Genomic DNA, 25,298 nt, shown 5'->3' with positions numbered 1-25,298 from the left:
CGTACACTGGCTCCATGTGCTGTACTGGATATGGAGCGTAGTTCGTCATAGGCCATCCCCCATACGGACCAACTTTTTGGGGTGCTGGGGCCATTGGCTGTGGCTGCGGCTGTGGCGGAGGCTGAGGCTGAGATTGAGCCTGTTGGCGTTGTTGCTGCAGAAGTTCCTCGACTTGCTGTCGTAGTCTGGCAATCTCTGCAGTGTTGTCAGCTGGCTGTGCCGGCGCGTTGCGGCGAGCAGTGGCACGCACTCCCCTTCGGCGAACAGTAGGAACCGCATTGGTCGCTGGAGCATCGTTGGAGGCGTTTCCGTTGGTGCGTGCAGATCTTCGGAGAGACATCGTAGCAGAGTTCTAACAGTTGAAAGAAACATGTTAGAACTTTTCCTAATAGGCTCTAAGGCAAAAACTTATTCTAAAACAAACATAACTCGGACCTATTTATTATGACTTCTTATGAAAAATTATATAGGTCTTTATTTATTATTAGAGCGGGTTTCTATACTTAGAAAAACAAGTCATCTTTATTTTCTAAGTGTGTTTCTAATCATCCTATATGACTTAATTCTCAGGCTCGAAACTTATCTTTGTTCCAAAGTTAACCATATTGAGGGAGGGCTGGGATCAGTAAAATCGTTCCCACTACTATGGCCCCCTAACTCTCAATAAGGAAACCAGGTTCATTGATTTGTATCCACCCTCACCGAACTTAGTCATTATTCATTTTATTTAGTATTTATTATGATTGCGAAAAAAAAAAAATCAAACTCACACATGATATTCAAATAACATGTTATTCATTTGGAAAACAATTCACTTATTACAATAAAAAATAAAACAAATAAAAACTACAAATCTAAAAATCGGGATCTTCTACATCTGATCCGTCATCTAACATATCATCATCTATTTGCTCATAATCATCATTATCATGAGCATCGAAACGTCCTATAGGTAGGTTGGTGAGAATCCTATTCTTTTGCTCATTGGTGAATTGAAACTCAGATTTCGCGGTAAACCTAACTAAGAGGAAATAATATCTCATTGCTAAAGGCAATTCATCCTCCTCACGCATTTCTTCCCATATTTCTTCTAAGGCTGCTATTACAGAATGAAAATCCTTAAACAACCTAATTACTAATACATATTGTTCCGTTGATCTTAGCATTATTTGTTTAGCCTCTTGAAGGCCACCTATCTCTTGGTGAAACAAAAGCAATCTTCTAGTGATCCTTTCTAGGGCTCCTACGGTGTTTCTTGGCTCCCTTATTATTTTTAAGGCCTTAATGGCTCGGATATCTTGATAGGTTAAGGCTCCGTTCATTCTTAACTGAAACATAAACACTAAAGTTAGCTATATACATAAGTAAAGTAACTTGTAACTTAAACACTTACTTGGCGGTCCGATTCGGAGCTTTGAGCATGTGTATCGAGGAGAACTTCATGCGAAGAAACCGTTTTCTCTGATACACAACGACGAATTTATCCAAGTAGTCTTTAAAGTTATGTGACGCCCCACATCACTATGGCTGCTTTCTCGAATGACGACTGGCCCTACAAACCAAGACAAGTCTTTCCAGCGTGCTTTGTCCTCACTCGCACACTTCCTGGGAAAACTTCCCAGGAGGTCACCCATCCCTAGATTACTCCAGGCCAAGCACGCTTAACCATGGAGTTCTCAAGTGATGGGCTACCGAAAAGAAGATGCACCTTCCTGATATAGGTAGTACCCATCAATCCATTTAAGCCCTCTTCAACTGTGTAGTCCCATACCTACTCAGTCTTAGAATCATTACACTTGACCTTCCCCAGGCGGTGTGGGATTGCACAGCTTACCCGGTCTTTCCCCTTACGGATCACGGGATTCTGGCTGTCACAGTTAACACATAAGGAGCGTGCGGCTTCATCAGCTTCCCATTCTCATCTTCATAAATCCACAATGATTCTCTCACACCCATCTTTTTCAAATCATGTCTGGCATTAGTGGTGTCCTTAGATTTATCACTGTCTAAGATGGTGCCAAGGAGACTATCACACACATTCTTCTCAACATGCATGACATCTATATTGTGTTTTAATTTGTTTGTACACCAATACTCAAGCTCGTAAAAAATACTTTTTTTCCTCCAATTACCTTCATCTACTCCTCTTTTACGTTTCACACCCCCAAACTGGACATGTTTTCCTGGAACTTGCGCTGCAAGAGCATTAACTTGTTCTAGTATATCCTCACAAGTAAACCGTCTCGGAGGACGTCTTCTCTCAACTTCTCCATCGAACTCTTTGTCTCTTCTCATTCGATGAGTACTTGGCAAGAATCTTCTGTGACCAACGTAAGAAGTCTTACCGATCACTCGGATGGAAGTTGTGTCCTCATTACACGTAGGACAAGCTTTGTATCCCTGACCACTCCATCCAGACAAACTACTGCGAGCTGGAAAATCGTTCACTATCCACAAAAGGGCTGCCCGCATCTTGAACATCCTGTTGGTCGTACTATCTCTTGTATCAACTCCGTTAACCCACAGATCCTTCATCTCATCCACCAATGGTCTCAGAAATACATCCATGTCCTTACCGGGTGATTTTGGCCCAGGAATAAGGAGGGTCAACATGAAATAATTGTCTTTCATGCACAACCATGGTGGCAGATTATAGTTTTCCAACACCACAGGCCACATACTGTATGCAAGATTCATGTTGCCAAATGGATTAAATCCATCAGCAGCTAAGCCCAGACGAACATTTCTGGGATCCCTTGAAAAATCAGGATGCTTGGCATCAAAGTCCTTCCACGCAGAGCCGTCCACCGGGTGTCGCATCACCCCTTCATCTTTTGATTTCCCGGCGTGATGCCATATCATGTGTTTTGCTGTAATCCTTGAACTGCATAATCTTTTCAACCGAGGGGTCAACGGAAAGTAACGCATCACCTTGTGTGGAACTTTTTTTCCTTTCGTCATTTCGGAAGTAATCCATCTACTACTTCCGCATACTGGACATGTCTCTTTAGATGCATGCTCATTGTAAAATAAGCAGCAATCATACTGACACACATGAATGGACTCGTATCCCAACCCTAATTTTTTCAATCTCTTTTTCGCCTCGTAGTACGATCCGAGGATTTTGTTCTCCTTAGGAAAGGCAAGCTTTAACAACTTCAGCAATTCATCAAATATGTTGTTAGGCATCTTCCCTCTAACTTTTAGATGCAATAACTTTGCTAAAAAGTTCAGGGATGAAATCCAATCACAGCCAGGATACAACTCCGCTTCAATCTCCTCATATAACTCGTCATAATACTGACTCCCACCGGGATCCCTTTCTACTTCCTCAGTTGTCGGTAAAAGGAAGTCTTCCACAACTTGAATCATCTCATCGTCTTCATTCTCATCAACCACCTCATCAGCAACAATTTCTTCCACCTCACCATGAAAAATCCACTTATCATAAGCTTGATGAAAACCCCTATCGAATACGTGTGCCCGAACTACATCCAAAGATTCAAATCTATTATTATTGCATCTCACACACGGGCACCTAATTCTTCCATCAGAATCTTTATGTTCCGACGCCATCCTCAAAAAAGCTTGCAGACCATTCCAATATTCTTGACAACCACGATTTCTCAATGTTGTCCAAGTCTTGTCAATCGCCATCTAAAGTGTTATAAGAGTGTGAGTTTTAATAATGTGAATGGAAATGGATAACAAAGGAGATTTGTTATCATTTTTGAAATCTTATGCAATATTATAATATCTTATGCTATTTTATGATGTTTTATTTGATAATGTTATTTATAAACAAATTTTTTTTTTCCTAAACTAATTTATTATGTATTAAAATTTTATTAAATATTATATCTAACTTTTATTATTTAATTAATTACATTATTATAAATTAATTAAAAAATAAATTATTATTTATTCTTAATTTTTTAAACTTTTAATAAATATAATTATCAATTTCTATATTCATGTAATTTATAAATTATTATTTATTCATAATTTTTTTATTTGTAATAATAATAATAATAATTTTATAAATTAATTATTATTTGAATTTAAGACTAATTTATATTTTTAAATAATTAGATAAATTTTATTAATAATATTTTAACCTTATCATTTATGTGCCGATATCCATGTAATTGATGGTTGTAGTCAACAACCATCAATCACAAACATACCGATACTAAGAAAATAAATTAACTACTAATTAATTTTTTTGTTCTATTTTTACAAATAATAATAATAATAATAATAATAATAATAATAATAATAATAATAATAATATATGTTCAAGCAAAAGGAGAAAAAAGAATAAAATAACATGATAATATGCACTTATTGTTGTTTTTTTTTTCTATACTCACTTTTTTTATTAAATAAACTATCTTAAATTTGTTTCAAAAAATTTCACAATCTAAACAAAATTAGTTTCCCTATTAAAAATATCAAGTTGCGGTGAAAGTTAGTTAGTAGTATAAAAACTTTCACTTATTTGACTAAATGCATTTTTTTTTTACAATAATTAACAAGTAGTTCAAAAAATTTGGTATGGCCGCTAATAATGGCAATAGAGTAACACAGACGTGATATAATTAGTTTGTTTCAATTTTAATTTAAAAATAATTACAAATTTTTTTAAAATAAAAAATAATTCAAAATTTATTACTAAAATTTAAAAATGATTCAAACATTAAAAAAATATTTTAAAATTTAAATTAATTTTAATTGAATTTGTATATTTTTCTAGCACTTAGTTTAATTAATATTATATAATTAAGAAAATGGTGATAAAGAAAATATGGGTGCTAATAATCTGATTGATCAAGTTTAAATCTTCTTTATTCAATATTAACAAAAACACTATATTTTACTTAATAATAAATCATCTATTATTATATTTTATAAATTAATTTAAATTATCACTTAAATTTTATTTTAAACCAAAACAGTCCTATAATTATTTACATACCAAGATTAAAAAATAAAGTAAGAACAAACACATATATCTTAACAATAGATGTCAAGATTTACATACCAAGGATACTAACTAAAGGACTCAAAACTCAAATATTATACACTAAACAAATACAAAATAAATTATTCAAAAAATACAAAAGATATTAATTACAAAAAATATATCCACATCTGTTGAGGGTGTGCCAAGGTCGTGTGTGTGTCGGGGTCGTGGGTGTGTCGCTGTCCTGATAAAAAAAAAATTAATACCAAAAGATACTCGAAAAAAATTCAAACCAAAATAATATAAAACTAAGTAGCTAGTATAAAATACACCATTATTCACCATTGAAGATGATTAAAGGAGAGAGCACAAAAGTAGCTAGTATAAAACAAGTGTTTCTATACCACTTACAACAATGACATACACAAGTATATTTATTTTAGTCAATTTATTAATCTAACTTTTGCAAGTGCTTAAAATGCATGCACTTGTTTGATTTAAATTAAAATAATAAAATCAATTACATTGAGTAACTAAATTCTAGGAATTAAGTTTATGAAAGTATAAAATATGATATGGATAAGTTACATAAAAAAATATAAAGAAATTTATTATTGCTGATATAAATGAAAGCTACCAACAAATATATGAAATAAAAACTTGACATGAATAGAAATTAAATTAAATTATTTATTTAGATAATATTATATCAAACTTTTATTATTTAATTCATTAAATTATTAAAAATTAATCAAAAATTAAATTATTATTTAAATAATTATTTATTCTTAATTTTTTCTACTTTTATTAAATATTATTATCAATTTCTATATACATGTAATTTATAACTATTTAATATTAGATAATATTATTCAATAAACAAATTAAATTAAATTATTTATTTAGATAATATTATATCAAACTTTTATTATTTAATTCATTAAATTATTAAAAATTAATCAAAAAATAAGTTATTATTTATATAATTATTTATTCATAATTTTTTATACTTTTATTAAATATAATTATCAATTTCTATATTCATGTAATTTATAACTATTTAATATTGGATAATGTTATTCAATAAACAAATTAAATTATATAATTTAATTAGATATTATTTAATTAATTAAATTAATAAAAAATAATTAAAAATAAATTATTATTTATTCATAATTTTTTATAATTTTATTAAATATAATTATCAATTTTTATATTAATGTAATTTATATTAAACAATATTATTCAATAAACAAATTAAATTAAATTATTTAATTAAATAATAATATATCAAACTTTTATAATTTAATAAATTAAATTATGAAAAATTAATAAAAAATTAAATTATTATTTATATAATTATTTATTCTTAATTTTTTTATACTTTTATTAAATATTATTATCAATTTCTATATTCATGTAATTTATATTTAACAATATTATTCAATAAAAAAATTAAATTAAATTATTTATTTAGATAATATTATATCAAACTTTTATTATTTAATTCATTAAATTATTAAAAATTAATCAACAAATAATTTATTATATATATAATTATTTATTCTTAATTTTTTATACTTTTATGAAATATAATTATCAATTTCTATATTTATTCTTAATTTTTTATACTTTTATGAAATATAATTAATATTTCCACAATACAATATTTAAAACCATATACACAAAATTTACAGATAATAATCTAATACCCTACCAACCTCATCACTCAGCCACAACCCCAACCTCGAAACCTCCTGACATCACAACCCCAAACCCATGCCACCGGTCCACCCACAATCTCAATCCCCCCGACCTTAAACAACACACACAATCTCAATCCAAAAACTTTTTTTTTTCCTGTCTTCTTTTTGTAAATATAGTGCAAGAGATAATAGCTGTCTCACTAACATATATGAGCAAAATTTTTAAAAAAATCTAAGAAGCACCAAATAAAAAATCTAACACTAATACGTGGAACAAGAAATATGAACGTAAAAAGTAGGCAAATATCAACACATTTTCCATGGCAAAAGCAATCATTATTAATAATATCAATCAATATTAGCATTTTTTACAAATAATAATAATAATAAAAGAATCTGTTCAAATAATAATCTCAGAGATTTAAAATATAAATTAACAAATTAATCTGAGAATTAGAATATGAAAATGGAGTTTGCTTGCTTACCTTTGTAGAAAGCAGCTAAACCAGAGAGAATCAGATTGCAGTGCGAGCAGAGAGCCCTGAACCTGGACATATTTGACAGAGAAAGCAAGAACAGAGACAATGAGACTAAGAATGATTAAGAGAAGATGTAAGACTCAGAATCATATTGAAGAACTTAACGAAGAAGAAAATGGTTTAAGTTTTATCAAGAAACTTACTTGTCTCGGATGTTTTTCTCTGCAACTGTGAAGAAACGTTGGAGATGAAGAAGAGAGAACGGTTGAAGAAAGGAGGAGAGACGCGAGGAAGAAGAAGAGATGCATGGAAAATTTAAACTGCTCAAGAGCATTAGCGGCGGGGCCCGCCGCTATTATTAGTCCCCGCGGCTAATATTATTATTAGCGGCGGGTAGTCCGCGGCTAATAACAGTAATTACCCGCCGCTAATAATAATAGCGGCGGGCCGTCCGCGACTAATAATAGTAAATACCCGCGGCTAATATTATTAGCGACGGGTAGTCCGCGGCTAATAATAGTAATTACCCGCCGCTAATAATAAATGAAAAATTCCCGGGCTTTTTATTATGGGTATTGGCGGCGGACTGTCCGCCGCTAATAACCTCTACAATGGCGGCGGACTGAGCCCGCCGCTAATGACCTCGCCGCAACTACCTGCATTTGTTGTAGTGTGTATCGTTAGACTTTTACTGACAAGTTTCATTGCTTTGGCAAAAGTTGCAATTGTGCTGGGAAAAGTAAGCAAAACAACCATAGAATTATATGATATCATTTTTATTAATGAATTTTTTTCCAGTGCAAAATTTGAACAACAAAATGCACCGACAAAAGTCGCACACCTACCTTATGTATCATGTTGATTTTTGTCACCGTGTTCACCTAATATGGGCAAACGTTCCAACAATAATAAAAACCTAGACAATAATATGATCACATTATCAATGAGCAAGATTAATCTTCATTACTATGATGATGAATCTTTGAACACTAATGACTTAATCAAACCATTTATTCAGTATAAAATAACTAATAAATACTCATTATTTCAAGAACACAATTACCTTTGAATGAGATCGACATTGATCAATACAAATCACAAGAGTTTAACTACTAATATTCAATAAGAACACTATAAATTCATGAAATTTTTTATTTTAGAACACAAGCGGTATAATTGACCACTTCATTAGTTGTCAAATAATGAATAATTAAATAACATGCAATAAACTATTATTTCAGATTATATACCAACATCAACAGATGCAAATCATAAACAATCCTCACTAACAATGAGATTGCACTACGCGTGTAATCAAACCGTTGATTAGGTTTAAGATAACAAATAATTAAAAAAAAAAACTATAACCTTGTGGCTAGATTAGCAACGAGCGACATTGATCACAACACTTTAACCACTAATAGTAAATAAAAACAAGGTTGATCAATATCATTGTTAATTTTGGAACACTTTTGGGGAAATTAGACTATTGATTGGGTCTTAAATACTCATTAATTTAACAAGAATTCAAGCAACAAAAGAAATCACTCCAAAAAAATCCAAAAAAATTGTGTTTTTATTAAATTATACTTTTCTTAATTAGGGTAATTTACACCTTTCCGACGCCTTTTTTTTTAATAACTTTTATGTACATAATGTGCTAGCAAAAGTCAACTTCAAAATAAAAATAAACTTTTATCAGGGCAATTACATTAAAATACACCGACAAAAGTGTCTTCACAAAATGGATCCAACTTTTGTGGGAGTGTTGCACTGGCATTTCCAACGAGAAAGCTCTCTAGAAAATGTGGCAACATTTGCCAGCGAAACTCATGAAACCCTGGCAAAGGTCAAGCGCATTTCTGAAATGTGCCGGCAAAGGTAGAGATTTTTGTAGTGTCAAATTAGATTTGACTTTGTGTTTGTGATTATTCAAATAATTAATTATTAAGTTATTTGTTTAAATTAAAGTTACAATAAAACCTCTATGTAAGATATGTAAGAATAACCTCTATTTTATTATAAAAGAATTTGGTCCCAATTTGGGTCAGTTATAAATAAGAATAACCTCTAAAATATAATTAGTTATACGTTTTCTAAGTCCCCCATTAACAAAGTATACATCTATATAGTAATAGTTATATGTACAGTCAAATAAATAAATATATATTATGCTATTTATTTGTATACAAATGAAAAAAAAAATCAAATATTTATTCTACATTTGAATTAATTACTTAAGATAGTTTTAAATATGTAATAGTTATTAGGGAGTTTTATTATTGTTGTTGTTAAAGTTGATACTTTTGGGTGTTGGGAAATATTTTTGTACACATCTATTCAGTTATAACATCTCAATTAGAATACAATTAGTTTGGTCTCAAAGCTATTATTATATAGAGGTTCTACTGTAATCCATATATTTACAAATTTTGTCATCGCATATGAGAGCAAATTAACTAAGTTAATTTGGTCATGGAAACCCTTATCACAATAAAAAAATATGCAAATATTATTAATATATATGCTAAGATGGGTTTATTCATTGGGGAATATATGCCTCGTATAGTTGTTCTTGGCTAACTCTACGAGACGTAAAGTCCCTCATGAATGAATTGCTCTTAACATATATATCAGCAATATCTACATATATTTTTTTAATTCAGATATGGATTACAGTGCTTAAATAACTTAGCCCATTTGCTCCCATATGCGAGAACAAAATTACTTACATGCTTTTCCAATCACTGATCTGTAGCCATTAACGATGGGGTGTTGGTAGAGAGATAATAAATATCTACTTTCAAACGAAATAACCAATAACTTTTTTTTAGAAATGTTCATATATCGTTTAGTTATTTTTCTTCTAAGTTAGATTTTCTTTCAATGCTATATTGGAATATGATATATGTGTTTTTTATTGTGCAGAATGAGATGATCAAGCTCCAAGCATCATAGAGTACGCCCGCTGCATCGTCTGATGCCTCCTGTGTTGGCGATCATGTTGGGGATGAGTTCCCGCCTGATAAGGACATTGTCACTGATGTACTTAGGCCTCACTCGTGCTACAAGAAAGGCTTTGGGGGGTTGCCTAGGCTTAAGGAAATTGGCGGGAAGAGGGCAACACCTTCATCCTCATCATCACAAATGGTTGAGCAAGGGCCACCTCAAATGGACGCAATAATATAGGAAAATAAGACTTAAGAATTGTCAACGACATTAGCATACCTTGCTCAATGCTTTGGTGAAACAGATAGGCATTATGATTCCTGATTTTACTGTGGACTTAGAACCAGATGATGATGATGACTGATTTTACTGTGGACTTGGAACCAGAAGAGGATGATGATGATGACGACGACGACGACGATGATGAAAACGTTGCAGCTAACGGAGGCGAGGATGAGGACGCCAGTAAATATTTGTAGAGCACTTTTTTTCTTATTTCATGTATATATTATTAGAGACAATGAAGTTAATAGTTTTAATTTAGTGGACTACATTTTTTCTTCATGTTTATTACATTAGTGGAGACAATTAACTAATTAATAGTTTTAATTTTAATTTTAATTAATTTAGTAGAAATGAATTTTTAATTTATTTTTTAATAATTAATAATTAATCATTTAATTTAATATAAATAATATATTAAAATTATTAAATAATAAATAATTTAATATTTATAATTTTTTTTAATTTAATAAAAAAAATTAATATTACTTTTCCCAGCACAAAATTGCGTTGGCAAAAAAACTGTGTCGGTATAAAACACTAACTTTTGCTGACGCAATTTTACAAATTTTGCCGGCGCAATGTCACGCATGAAAATGTTTAACTTTTTTTCGGCGTAAAATTTTACGTTGGCAAAAAACACTTTTCTTCGGTGTGGCCCTTCTTTGCTGGCACAATTCATTTTGTGACGACAAAAGTCGTAGTACTGACAGAGCTTCGCTGTCACCCTTTCCTGACGCAAAACATGACTTTTGCCGACGCAAAAATGTGATGGCAAAAGCCTTTTTTGTTGTAGTGTAATCATATTCATATAACATATATTAATCAAATCACGTTTACATATACGAATAAAATATAAGAAAAATAAAATTAAAACTAACCTCCAACAGCTGTCCAAGTCCACAATCAAGCCTCTGAGCCAAAACCAATCTATAAATTCAATATTTAAGAAGAAGAAACAAAAAATAAATTTAAAATTCATCAATAATCTCTAATAAAACTAACATTTTCATTGAATGACATTAAAAATCACTATAGCCAACACTACAAGAAAATAGACTTTTGCCGGCGCAATACGTAATTGCGCCGGCAAAAAAAACCATTACCGGCGCAAGTGGTGAAATGTGCTGGTAAAAACAAGGTCTTTTGCTCGCGCTTATTTGCGCCGGCAGAAGTTTATCAGAAAATAAAGAAGAGACTTTTGCCGACGCATTTCACCTAACGCGCTGGCAAAAGTCAGCGTAAATATTAAATTGATGCACGTTTTTAAAGAGGTAGGTGGCCAGACTTTTGTCGGCGCGTTTTGTTGCGCCAGAAAAAGTCTCAAAATGCGTCGGCAAAAGTGTACTTATTTAAACGGTGTCGTTTTGCATTAGGGTTTTTCTGATAGACTTTTGTCGGCGCATTTTTATACTTTTGCCAGCGCAACGAACGCGCCGGCAAAAGTCATAATGATATACCACAGCCGCCCGAGCCTTCTTCCCCATTTTTGCAATTTTCAATTTTCTCTTCCCCTTCTTCCCTTCAACAGCACCACCACCACCCCCACCCTCCACCACCCCCACCAGCCGCACCCTGATCCCACCCCACCCCGCGACGACAGCTCGTGCCCACCCCGAGCCCACCCACACCGACGACACCCCACTCGAGCCCCACCCCGACGACAGCCCGTGCCCACCCCGAGCCCACCCACTCACCCCGACGACACCCCACCCCACCCGAGCCCCACCCCGACGCCACCGTGAGCCCACCACTGCCGCCCTCCTCCTCCTCCAAGCCGCCTCCTAAGGTAAGTTTTATAATATAGTTGTATTTTATTTATGTATTGAATTAAATTTTTTTTTGTTTCTATGGAGTCCCCGAGCCACTGCCGGAGCGGAGCCACTTCACCTACTGTAATATTTTTATTTTTCATTTACTATTTTTAAGTTATTTTTATAATATATGTTTTTTGTATTTATTAATTTTTTTTGTCAAATTAAAAAAAATAGATTTGAATATGTATTTTTTATTTATTTTAATGCTTTATATGTATTTTTTATTTTTGCTTGTTAATATTTATTATATTGTATTTTGTGATATACGTATTTTAGTTAAAATATGAACATAAAAAAATCAGATTAATAATGTATGTTTATATTTTTAAATTGTTTTATATTAAATGTGATATGTTTGTAAATATGTATTTAATATTTTTTTTTTGTATTAATAGAAAAATCAGTTTTGGTATATGTTTTTTTGTGGTTAAATATTTGTATATATGTAAATTGATGTATTTATTAATGTATATAATTAATAATTAGCTACATTTTCTTTGGTAAATATAAATAAGAGATATTTGCGGCTAAATTACCCAAACTTACAACTTACTAACACTTAAATACCCAAACTGATTTTTTGGTGGCAAAAGTACCAAAATGTGAAATTTACTTGCAATTAGAGATACACTATGTTAAATGTTAAAGTTGACTGGTCAAAGGACACGTAGCACTACATGATTGGTCCACATTGTTATTATTCTTAAAATAATTTTCAATTTTTTTTTTCAATTTAACAAAAAATAAAATTTTCATTTTTTCCAAAAAAAAAAAATTCAAACTTTTTTTCAATTTAAGATTAAGTAGGAAAATACATATTTTTTTAAATTAAATTTTTTATTGTTAATATCCTCAATTTTTTTAATTTATTATTATTATTATTATTATTGTTATTATTATTAAAATCTTCCTATTTATCATTTTGTCTACTTTTTTTCAATTAAAGATTAAGTAATTTTGTTTAAAATCCAAGCAATAATTTAAGATAATTTTTTTTTTTACTTAATCTTAAATAATTGATTAAAAGAAACAAATTTGATTTTTTTTTGTTGAAAAAAATGAGAAAAAATTATTTTTTGTTACTTTTAAATTGAAAAACAATAAATTTGATTTTAAAAAAAAATGAAAAATATAAAATGATTTTTTTTTGAAAAATTATTTAAAATAATAATAATGGCTCCTGGTTTTAAAATAATAATAATAATGGCTCCTGGTTTGAAAATTTATTTAAAATTATTGAAAAATTATTTAAAATAATAATAATAATGATATTTTAAAATTATTTGAAATAATGAAAAATATAAAATGATACTTTTTTTCAGTGCTTTGTTGAAGCAGGTTGGTGAAATGGCTTCTGGTTTTACTGTCGACTTACCAGAACAAGATCCGGACGAGGACGATGATGCTGACAGGGGCGATGATGCTGACGGGGGCGGGGATGATGAGGCGGGTAGTACTCATTTCTAGAACTTTTTATTTATTTATTTACAGTTTAATTTATTAGACATTTAATTTACTAAGCTACTTTTATATTTTCATGTTTGGTGGAGACAATAAATATTAATAGTTGAAATTTTTTTTATTTATTTATAAAATTTCAATTTCAATTTTATTTATAATTAAATAATATTACTAAAAAATTAAATAATTATTAATATATTAAAATCAAAATTTATTAATTAATATTAATATATTGAAAATTAAATTAGTAATATAATAAAAAAATAATTTAAAAAATACTTTTACCGGCGCAAAATTACGTCGGCAAAAGTCTCAACCACCACTGCATATATACACATTTCCCGACGCAAAAACGCGCTACTAAAAGAGTCATCTTTTGTCGGCGCATTTTTGCGTCGCTAAAAGTGTTTTGCACAACAACGCGACAAAATTTTTTGTCGGCGCATCTTTATTTTTCTCGGTGCATTTTTTCGTCGCCAATAGATACCATTGTCGGCGCATTACGTTTTGTGTCGGTAAAAGTGCAATTAGCGAAGGGGGTACATTGCGGACTTTTGCCGGCGCAAAACCTTACTTTTGTCGGGGCAAATTTGTGCTGGCAAAAGTAAGGTTTTTTGTAGTGCAAAGTTAAAATTATGCATACTTTAAAAAACTCATCAAACCACTAACTCATAAAACACAAACATCGTAAGAGATATATGCATAAGAGAACATATATGAGAAATTTAACATTAAAAACAAAACAAAAAACTTACCTAAACTCAGTTGAGGCGCGCTGGAAGTAGAGAGAAATTAAGAGCATGTGAAACCTTTAATGAGAAAATGAGAAAAGTGAAGTGAAATGATCAGAGTTTTCTAGTATATACCCAAAACCTATAGCAGTGACATCGCTGTAGGGCATAAAAAGTTGTTGCAATAGATGAAACACATAGTTTTCATTAATAAAAATAATCTATAGTGACGAAATTTCGTCGCTATAGAAAGTTTCCAAAATTTAATTTTTAGTGTTAAGTTTTTGAGCGAAAAAATTCGTCGCTATAGGTTATTTGAGAAAATAAATAAAACTTGAATAATGAATAAAAAATAATTTTGGTGCAATGTATTTCCTCCAAAAATTTAGAGACCTACAGCGATGACATATCGTCTTTGTAGGTCAAGATAGTTTGAACCTACAACGACGACTCTTATTGCGAGGACATGTCGTCTTTGTAGGCCTTTAATAAAAAATAAAATAATTTTTTTCTTTCAGATTTCGTAGTTTGATGTGTTCTATTGCGACGTCATCATTGTCGTCGCGATAGAATTCATCGGGTCAATTTCTTGTAGTGATTCTTACAAAATATAAAGAAAAGGAATTAAAAATAAGGCACTCTATCTTATTCTCCTTATTTACATTTTCTTGTTTACATATTGTTATTGTTTAAACAAAAAATGTTTCATAATTGATATTTGAAAAATGATTAACAAATATATATATAATTATATTTAGATGATATAAATAAAAAAAGAGAAAATGATGTATGTTATAATGTAAAATTTCCACGTAAACTAGTAAAAATAAATATTTTGATTATAGTTTAGAAAATAAAGTAGAGAAGCGACTAATTAAGAATGCTTAAGTGCAAAAATATTTTCTCTCACATCACTCTTCCTCATCATATTTTTTTCTCTAACCACATTTTATATAATTACTTTCTTCCACACTTTTTTTTTTCTCTCCAAACCGAAACCTAATTATGGCCCAACATTTAACATCGATCTTGAGCTGACTTATCCCTATAATCCAACTTCATCTCAGTTAATCCTAGACCTAACACTAATGATCAGTTTTAGTCTTGAGCCTAACCCTAACCTCACCCTTATTCTTATATATATGTCGGTCCTAACTCTAACTTTATAACTTTTTCTCGACTCAAACTTATTATTATATGGCTAGGCTAGTACCAAACTTAATATAATATATTTTTTAAAAATATTAATTTTATTTTTTCTTGTACAAAGTTATTCATGTATATTACATTAAAATTGATCACCAAATAAAATATACATAACTTAATAAGACATCTAATATGGTAGATTAAAATTAAATATAATACTGTCATTACAAGAAAAGTACTCTACAGTGACGACTTCTACTGTGACGATACAAAAGTTGTCGTTGAATATTGGCGAATCCCATGATTCTTTTTTAATTTATTGAAAATGTTGAGCTACAGCAACAACATGTCGTCGTTGTAGTGATCAACGAACAGATGGTCAACCCCTCCAATCTCCTAGCACCCTACAGCAACAATATATCGTCGTTGTAGGATTCCAGGAAATTGGAGGGAACAAAAGGCGGGAAAAAGAAAATCCCTCCAAAAAAAACTATCGTCATTGTAGAGTATCGGGAAAAAGTGAGGGAAATTAAACTGGACGACCCTCCAAAATATCTAGTCTATAACGACGACATGTCATCGCTATAAACACCTGAAAAAATGGAGGGAAAGTTGACTGCCAAAATTTGGTTGTCAGATTTTTGCCACCTATAGGGTCCCAAAACTTTGAGTGTAACGATGCATTTACTCCCAGCGACGACTTTCTTATTGTCTATAGAGACGACATGTCGTCTCTATAGGTCGTCTCTATAGGTTTCGTCGATATAACCTCCCAGGCAGAACCTTTCTTCTTCATTTCTGTCAATTTTTTTCCTCAAACAGAGGCAGTTTTCTCCGTGGGTCTTCGCTGCACAGTGCCGCCCAAGGTGTTCCGACATCACTTTTTTCCCTCCTTTCCTAAGGTTAGTCCATCTATACCCCATACAATATATTGTGTTCTTGAAAATTTAGTTTTCTTTTTATGATTATTTGTGTGTATTTTGTAATTTATTGCAATGAGTTTGTTAAATTTTTATTTTTTTGTTTTCATATTGTATTGGAGCATCCCGAGCCCTAGCTTAATTCCTTGATATCATCTCGGGTCCTTGAATTGCTAGGTTAGATTAATTTTTTGTTTTGAATTGTATATATTTTAGGTTAAATAATTTTTTTTGTTTTAAATTGTATATATGTTAGGTTATATTATTTTTTTGTTTTGAATTGTATATATGTTAGGTTAGATTAATTTTTTTTTCAATTGTATATGTGTTAGGCTAGATAAAATTTTATTTTGAATTATATATATGTTAGGTTAGATATTTTTTGTTTTGAATTATATATATATGTTAGGTTAGATAAATTTATGTTAGATAATGATAAATGTATGATTATAGTTTATAAAGAAATGATGATGATTATTTGAAAAAACTTTGAGATTTTGTATTATTTATTTATAATATATTTTTTGTTGTTGATTTGGGAATTTAAATAATTTTATTCAATTTTATGTATGTTTTGGGGACTGATTTTGTGGTTTTTATGTAGATTTTAAATTTTGCAATAGACTAGATTACATCTGTTATGCTGCCAAAATTTTAATAGATTTAGAAAAACTAAACATTACAAAACAATTTAAAAGTTAGTGTAATTAAAATTTTTAATTAATTTTAAAGCAATTAATAAAAAATCATAAAGTGGAAATTAAAATAATAATTTTACAAGTCTAAAACTTTATTGTTATTTTTTAAAATAAAAAGTGGAAATTAAAATAATAATTTGATAATTATTGAATTAATTAATAATAATAATCATTAATGGTGGATTAATAAATTTATAATTAAATATTTGTTTATATAATTAAATTTTATAGTATATTCATAAAATTTGATCATATATATTCATAAAATTTACTAATTAAGATTCAATAAGATATCACAACTTACTTTAAAAAATTAATGCTTTGGCGATAAAAAAATATTACCAAATGAATGTAGTTTTTATTATTATCACATTGTGATAATCTATTTTTCACTTAAAGAAGTTATGATGATTGATAGAGTTGGATAGCTAATAGAAAACGTAACTCTGATGAGTTTTGGAATGGTCTTAAAACATTTATACAAATGGCCAAGAATCATATGAATTCTCTGGGAGAAGTAAGGTGCCCATCCAATCAGTATGTGAATATGTTGAGTAAGAACTGGATGTGGTGGAGACTCATACACAGATATGGGATTTTGCAGCAATATGTAATGTGGACTTACCATGGTGAAGTTGACATTCCTCTAGTAGTGGACAACGGGGCTCCAGTGACAGATGAGATAATTGACATCATCAATGATGTTATTGGTGAACAAGACACTAATGAAGAAGGCATAAATGAAGGAATTTCAAATTGTGGTGGCAATAGTGCGGAAAATCAATTTGATGACCTGTTTCAAGAGGTTGAAGATGACTTATACCCTGGTTGTACTTGGTTGTCTTCCCTTCAGCTTCTTGGTGAAAATGTTGCACATGAAGGTAATGAATAAATGGGCAAATAATTCATTTGATAAACTTTTGAAGTTTTTTAAATTTGCATTCCCAAAGGAGAATAAGATTCCGGCTTCATACTATGAATCTAAGAAAAAAAAATGAGGAATTTAGGGTTAGGTTATCAATCAATTCATTCTTGCAAGCTCGAATATTGTTTGTCCAGGAATGAGCATTCCCAAAAATAGAGTTGTTCTGTATGTGGTGAGAGCAGATGGATTGACAAAGACACAAACAGGAAAAAAAGTCACCCAGAACGTCTTGTGGTATTTTCCTTTGATTTCTAGGCTGAAGCGTCTTGATTAGTGCTCAAAAATATCATTTTATTAGTCTTAAAAGTGTAAAATTAATTAAGTTTTAATTAATATTTTCATGGATTTATTGTCATATATTTTATATTTGAAAATATTAATTTTAATTTAATTTGTGTTTAATTTTCAGGAAATAAAATGATTTTTGACACAGAAAAAGAAAGAGGAAATAAAGAATTAAAATTGAAGAAATCATGAAGAAAATGGCATTTTTGAAGATGGAATGGCCCAAAATTAAGCCCAAAACAGCCAAAGCCCAAGAAAAATTCTGCTCCCCCCCACGCTGCCACATGGCAGCTTGCCATTCGTCCACCCGAGCTGTCGAGCCGAGCCTCCAAGCCGAGCAGCCAAACTTCCAGCCGCTGACGAAGCCGCCAGCCGCCCCTACCACGTTCTGACGCGCTGACGACGTCTGACATCTGCGCCTGACGCTGCCACTTTCTGCCAGCCAGCCGAGCCAACCATTGCCCGCCATGCGTCCCCTGCGTCAGTTCGTGTCTCCACTTTACCAACAGCCACTTCCCATTTTCATCAGCTTTTTGAGTTACTTTCCCACTATTTTATACACGATTTTACACGTTTTTGAGTCCTATTTACACTATAAATAGAGTACCAAATTGGGTAAAATCTCATCAGATTCTGAAGGAAGAGTAGAGAGTATTAGAGAGAAAAACACTTATTTTTCCTATTTTTCTTTTATATTTTTGTGAGTGAAAACAATGCCTATTTTATGCTAAATTTTCTTGTGGAAAGGCTAGAGTGAAGTTTATGTTTAACATTATATTTTTAATATATTGATTCTTTATTTTGTTCTTCATTTCTATATATTTGTTACAATTAAATTTATTTTCTTCTAATTTTTATTCTAAATTTATTATTATCTTTTACATAAGTCTAGTCATGCTCTTCTTATGTAATTTAGGTTTTTAATTTAATTTAGAATATTTGTTATATTATATGCTTTTTACTGCATTCTGCCATTGGTATTTTGTCGCTCTAAAGTATATAATATGATAGGTTTTTAAAATTAGAAGTTAGTATAATTTAATTAAAGAACATATTTTAAGGCCGGTGAGCTTTATTATATATATTTTCCAACTATAATTAATGGTGTAGAATTATAGTTGAGTATAATGAATCAATTTTATTAAAATATATATATGTTTGCATGAATGAAACTTATGCCTTCCATACTTTCTTTCTGATTCTAATTCCTCGATTTTATTCATTTAATGTTTTTATTCTTTTTCAAATTTACATTTTTCCAAAGTTTATTATTTTTAATTTACTAATCTTTCTTTTAATTTTGTATTTTACCTCTCTGTGGATACGACATAGCTCGATTACTACCGCGACCGCTTAGGAATTATTGGGCGATATCACGTCTTTATGGTTCAAGACATACATCAAAGGATATGACTTGGCATAGTACGAGACGATTGAATGATGAATCTGATTGTGCATTTCTTTTATGTGTTCAACTATATAGATGTGTCGTCTGTGACAAGTAGAGTCACCTGAGTGTACAGATGAATTATTTGCTTTAGCAAACGGGTCGAATCACAATGCATATGCCTACACTACTTGAATTGGTAACAGTGTAAAGTTTTTAGTTCATAGTCGTGACAAAGGACATACCACTCAAAATAGTGGAGTTTCAATGCCAGGAACTGTTGGTTTTACTTTCTATGGCCAACTTGACGAGATTGTAGAGTCATGTCATTCATGGTTACTCGGTAGTAATGATTCATTGTAAATGGTTTAACACTGATGTAAGCAAGGGTCGAAAGGTGACTGAGAATAAATCACTAGTATCATGGTTAATTCTGAATGGTACAAGAACGAGCAGTTTATTATCACCACTCAAGCAAAACAAGTTTTCTACTTGGAAGATCCTTCAAGAAACAAAAATTGGAGGGTAGTAGAAGAAGTTAATCATCAAATGATCAGGGATTATCCAAGTATGATGATGATAACGAGATTGATGTGGTGCATGATAGTACTTCATCAAATTTTGTACTTACTGTCGAATTAGGAGAGTTGGAGGTTATGACTTTCAATCGACATGGTCACACCAGCATAATTGAAGAAACGTCTCGATCTATTCCGGATGTGGATGATGATTTCATCAATGATGATGAAGACGGCGGAATCAGTGAAGATAATGTAGAAAGTACAAATGATGATGTAGGAATCAACATTGATGAGGAAAAATACTTTCTTTTGAATATTCTTATTGTAACTTTAATATGGATGTTTTCATTACATTACTTTCTAATCTACATATGACTTTGATTTGGATGTACACATTTCAATAGTTTCCATTGCATGATAGTACTACTTTAATGTGGATGTTTTACATTTCCATAGTTTCCAATCAGTATTAATTTGACTTTGATGTGGATGTTTACATTTTATTACTATTATTTTATGACTTATTTTAATGTAATAATTATATAAACTATAAAGATATGTTTGCTTTTATTGCTCATTCTCATGGTGGTGATGGTGCAGGTGATCCTCCTCCAGATATCTCACTGAGTGGTGATTGATAGAGAGACTGGAAATGAGTGAAAGTTTTAGGATTGCTACAAAGATAGAAAAGTTCAAAAGAAAAAGCATTTCGATGAACATGGCAGATATGATGATATCGAGACAGCCTGGAAGAATCCACTGAAGGACATGGACAATGACAGTTGGCAGAAGTGTGTTGACATTTTCACCTCTGAACAGTACATGGTACGCTCAAAGGTAATTGATGCCAACAAAGCAAAACAGAATTATCCAAGTCTCCATGGATTGACCTCTTACGCTTCTGCTCAATTTAAGAAGGTAAATAATAATATGTATATATTTTTCAGTATTTTTAGTTATCTTAATAATAATTTCAACATTTAACTGATATTTTGTCACATTTTGTTTCTAAAGATGAATCCTCAAACTAAGGAATTGCCTAGCTTGATTGATACGTTCCATGATATGCACAATCATCCAACACGTAGATGGGTGAACATGAATGCTAAGGATGCATATATAAGTAGCATTCTAATTTTTGTATATATATATATGTTTATTAATTAGTTATATATTATGTATTAATTGTATTGTTTTTAAATTTCAGGAGACCTTGTAGCAATAAGTTCAGATGCAAACGCAATCTCAGTCCACATCATCTTCAGAACGGAGTGTCTCTATCGATGAGATGCAAGTTGTCACAAGGTACTTGGTCAACGTCGTGGCCACAATCAAGGTGTTGGACGCAAGTTGAAGGGCACTAGTTCTCTTACCACCGGGGCCACTAGAGCCTCCTCGCGGTCAGAGGCATCACCATTTACGTCGACCACAATCGGCCCTGGACTGGTACCAGATGAGGCTTTTCAATCAATGGTTCAACACTTCAGTCAAAGCCATCATAACCCATAACAACAACTTTCTCGAAATGCAACAATTTATAAAAGCTTCCAATCCGAACACTCCAGTCCCACAATTTCAACCTGTTAACTTGGACATGAATATGATACAATCCATGATGACGAACTTTCCAATATTAGGCCAAATTCCACCACAATAGCCACCACAACAACAACCACAACAACCCGATAATGATGATGATTTTGGGATTGATTTAGATGACATTTAGTTTGGTTATGTTATGCTTTTGAACTCATTAATATTTTACCTTGTTTTTTACATTTTCGGTACTACTTACCTTTGTACTAAGTTATTTTTATTTTTATTTCATATTAATATAATTTATGTTAAATATTTACTATTTATTATTAATATTAAATTAGATTTTCGTTAAACAAATTGTTTTTAAAATGATTTTTTTAAAAAAAAAAAATTATCTACATCGATGACAAGTTGTCGCAGTAGAGTAAATGTAGAACATGAAATCTGACGACATGTGGTCGCAATAGGTTTTTTTTCTCAAATTTTCAAAATTTTCACGGCCCTCTAGCGACGACTTGTCGTTGCTATATCATAGCTCTACAACGACGATGCTAGTTTTCGTCATTGTAGGACCCTACACATACGGATCTACAGCGAATACATTTTTGCAACGACATACATGTCGTCGCAAAAATCCTTCAGCAATAACTTTTGGACCTAGCAACGACAAAAGTCGTCGCAATAGACATCTTTTCTTGTAGTGTGTATAACATAATGTTCCAGTACAATACTTTTAAAAAGATACAAAATCAAGCATATACCAAACATGGTCATAATTGGGAGAATTTGTACTTACTTATATATAGAACTAACCTAATGATAATAATTTTTTTTTACATATATCTATACTAAAGTACTTTTTTTTCTTCTATAGATAGATACGCTGGAAATTAAAATTGGATAAAATGATGATTATCTCTTCTCCCACATATGTCGTCATTATAAGCGACTTTATTTTTACAAGAATTTCATATATATTGATAATTTTTTATACAAGAATTTATCTATAAAAATTAATCTTTAATTATTTTATTGGAATAATTGGCCATATAAATATTTCTCCCCTTATACGTACAGTACTCTAATGGTAACTAACTAATTGTCACACTTTATCTATAAATTCTAAATTGGAATTCCTCTCCCAAAATGTAAACATATCAGTCAAACATTCACTTGCCTAACCCTAAACCTAACATTTAAGTGCCACTTGCCAATGGAAAAGTTGTTTATGTAATTTTGAAAGAAAAAAAAAATTAGGTCACTACTGCCCAAAATAGTTCATTTGGTATATATTTCATTTTTTCTCTTTTATGGACAAAATGAGGTCACTACCGCCCAAGTCTTTTCTGTATGTTATTTATTATTATTTTTATTATTATTAAAATCTTAATTATTAGTTAGAAAGAAAAAAGATAAATTAAGAGAAGGATTAAATTAGCTAGATCCAATAAATTCTATAATTGCAAGTGTAGTGTTACCACGTTAGGTGTGGTAGATTGTGCAAAGAACGTAATGATACAATGCTATCAATAATTAAAATTACTGCCCCACCCTTCAAAAAATTAATAAAATTATTAATTAATAATTACTATACCGACTTAATTTGATGCACAAACATGTAGATCTCACCACACCTATACCTATATATATATATATATATATATAATGAACAGGGGCATCTTACCCACACTTCATTTCTCACTGTTTTACTCATCATTAATTTGCTAAAGTATTAATTATACATACAGATAATAATTAATTTGTAAGCATGAATAATAGTAATAATAATAAGGTTATTATAGTTGTGACCTTGTTATGCCTCATCGGAACAACCAAGGTGGCTAATGCCGATCATCAACGGTCGGATCAAGGAGGTTTCCCAATCCCACGTCTGCCCTTTCCGGTGGATCGACCCCAACCTAAGAAAACACCATCACCACCACCATTATCCTTACCTGCTACACCTCCAAAGCCCTCCATATTACCTCCATTATTATCTCCAATACCCTCAATAATATTACCTCCAGCTTCATCACCAGCAATATCATCATCATCAACCCCAGCTTCGTCACCAATAATATCCTCAACCCCAACTATATCACCAACATCATCTCTCCCTAGGCCTCTAAAATATCAGCCTTAATCATCCAATGGAATCATAATATATTTATATATATATGATCGAGTAAGTTTACTGTATATTATGGATTCTCTCTTGTTTCTTTTCTTATATATAAGCATTGATGCATTTGCTTTTATGATATATATAACAAAGTCGTTTTTAGTAAATTTCAATTGATTTTTAATAATTTTTTTATTGTGTGTGTGTTTGTTCTTATTTTGCAGGATATATATAACTAATAATATGTGTTATATTCAGAAAAATAATAGTACGTTGCCGCATGACATTTTGTGTACGTACGTATACCTTCTGGCCATGCATGCATGCAGTGCAGGGAAACGGAAACGTAATGCGAATGGAATGATCATTTAAATGCTTGGCAAATGTACTACCATCATTATATTATATATAATTAATTGAAGCCATATATACAGAGATATCTATAATATAGATATATACACAAATGTTTGTTATAAGTTACTCAAATGGAGAATCAATATACTTATACGAAGTTATTTTATAATTTGGAGACTATTCCTAAATGTGCACTTATGGTACTATATAATTCTATAAATTTATTAATATATATATATATATATTATACGAAAGTACGCGCGACATTTAGCTTACCCCCGAAACCCCAAATAAAACCTTTTGTTTTTATTAACTTTCAGAAATTAACACCAACAACATGTAACTAAAATAATGGAATACTAAACCGGTCATATCCCCTCCTTAGTGGATGTTGTAATAATATTAATAATAAATAAGAATTTTGCTCTTCCAACTATGACCTATGTAGAGTTTCGCTCTACGATTTTGTTTTGACAAAATTCTCTCCGAACTATAATAATCATTGCAAATGTGTCTTTTAGTTGCATTTTGTTAATTTTTTAAATAATTTGCTAGTCTGAGACAACTTGCTATAGGTATAGTTGCAAAATAATAGATTCTATTTAACTAACTTAAGTTAGCCGAAACCGAGTTTATTAACATTAAACATACAAACATTATATTAGCTCTACGAATGCCGATAAATATTCTGGAATTTGTCATTACACACTATCTATGCATTTATTGTCCGGACTGTTGAATTGTGTTAGATTATTACATCAACAAATTGTTTGAAAAAATGAACGAAATGCAATATTGAAGGAGGACATTAATTGCAATAGTTGTCATAGTTCGAAGTGATTTTTTTTTCTAAATAAAGATTTCAAGGGACAAAACTCTACAAGCTCAAAGTTCGGGGAAAAAATCTTATTTATTCATATATATATATATATATGCAATTTCTTTTGTAAGAACAAATTGATCATCAATTAGTTACTAAGAGAAGAGAGTATATAAAGAACTCAGTGGTG

At 30.9% G+C, this 25,298-nt stretch overlaps 2 long non-coding RNA genes across 2 annotated transcripts; one reads left to right on the top strand and one right to left on the bottom strand.

Annotated features, from left to right (window-relative positions):
• Window positions 1-4,961: 4,961 nt before the first annotated feature.
• LOC133789375 (uncharacterized) lies at window positions 4,962-7,386 on the bottom strand. The gene is made up of 3 exons (XR_009873544.1): window positions 7,355-7,386; window positions 7,158-7,219; window positions 4,962-5,210 (listed from the first exon to the last, which is right to left on the bottom strand). It is a non-coding gene; the product is annotated as an uncharacterized LOC133789375 (long non-coding RNA).
• A 16,094-nt stretch (window positions 7,387-23,480) lies between these two features.
• Window positions 23,481-24,457, top strand: LOC133789374 (uncharacterized). The gene is made up of 2 exons (XR_009873543.1): window positions 23,481-23,997; window positions 24,159-24,457. It is a non-coding gene; the product is annotated as an uncharacterized LOC133789374 (long non-coding RNA).
• Window positions 24,458-25,298: the final 841 nt, after the last annotated feature.

The sequence above is a fragment of the Humulus lupulus genome, chromosome 7 (assembly GCF_963169125.1).
Source record: "Humulus lupulus chromosome 7, drHumLupu1.1, whole genome shotgun sequence".
NCBI classification, from domain to species: Eukaryota; Viridiplantae; Streptophyta; class Magnoliopsida; order Rosales; family Cannabaceae; genus Humulus; species Humulus lupulus.
Note: the sequence above shows the minus strand (reverse complement) of the source record. Positions and strands in the feature narration are given on the sequence as shown.